General features: G+C 39.6%; 1 non-coding gene across 1 annotated transcript; it reads right to left on the reverse strand.

Moving 5' to 3' along the window:
* Nucleotides 1-262: 262 nt before the first annotated feature.
* On the reverse strand, nucleotides 263-366 carry LOC112753877 (small nucleolar RNA R71). The gene has a single exon (XR_003178240.1). It is a non-coding gene; the product is annotated as a small nucleolar RNA R71 (small nucleolar RNA).
* Nucleotides 367-1,099: the final 733 nt, after the last annotated feature.

Here is a 1,099-nt window from a genome sequence, read left to right on the forward strand (position 1 = left end):
TTTCTCTGATGCAACAAAACTGCAAGTTTCATAGACTTCCATCTGAAGATCCCTTTCAGTTCTTAACTGAATTCTTGCAGATCTGTGATACTGTTAAGACTAATGGAGTAGATCCTGAAGTCTACAGGCTCATGCTTTTCCCTTTTGCTGTAAGAGACAGAGCTAAAATATGGTTGGATTCTCAACCTAAAGATAGCCTGAACTCTTGAGATAAGCTGGTCAGGCTTTCTTAGCCAAGTTCTTTCCTCCTCAAAAGCTGAGTAAGCTTAGAGTGGATGTTCAAACCTTCAGACAGAAAGAAGGTGAATCCCTCTATGAAGCTTGGGAGAGATACAAGGAACTGACCAAAAAGTGTCATTCTGACATGCTTTCAGAATGGACCATCCTGGATATATTCTATGATGGTCTGTCTGAATTAGCTAAGATATCATTGAATACTTCTGCAGGTGGATCTATTCACCTAAAGAAAACACCTGCAGAAGCTCAAGAACTCATTGACATGGTTGCTAACAACCAGTTTATGTACACTTCTGAGAGGAATCCTGTGAGTAATGGGACGCCTCAGAAGAAGGGAGTTCTTGAAATTGATACTCTGAATGCCATATTGGCTCAGAATAAAATATTGACTCAGCAAGTCAATATGATTTCTCAGAGTTTGAATGGAATGCAAGCTGCATCCAACAGTACTCAAGAGGCATCTTCTGAAGAAGAAGCTTATGATCCTGAGAACCCTGCAATAGCAGAGGTGAATTACATGGGTGAACCTTATGGAAACACCTATAACCCCTCATGGAGAAATCATCCAAATTTCTCATGGAAGGATCAACAAAAACCTCAACAAGGCTTTAATAATGGTGGAAGAAACATGTTTAACAGTAGTAAACCTTTTCCATCATCTTCTCAGCAACAGACAGAGAATTCTGAACAAGATACCTCTAATTTAGCAAACTTAGTCTCTGATCTGTCCAAGGCCACTGTAAGTTTCATGAATGAAACAAGGTCCTTAATTAGAAATTTGGAGGCACAAATGGGCCAGCTGAGTAAAAGGATCATTGAAATTCCTCCTAATACTCTCCCAAGCAATACAGAAGAAAATCCA

The sequence above is a fragment of the Arachis hypogaea genome, chromosome 15 (assembly GCF_003086295.3).
Source record: "Arachis hypogaea cultivar Tifrunner chromosome 15, arahy.Tifrunner.gnm2.J5K5, whole genome shotgun sequence".
Taxonomy (NCBI): domain Eukaryota; kingdom Viridiplantae; phylum Streptophyta; class Magnoliopsida; order Fabales; family Fabaceae; genus Arachis; species Arachis hypogaea.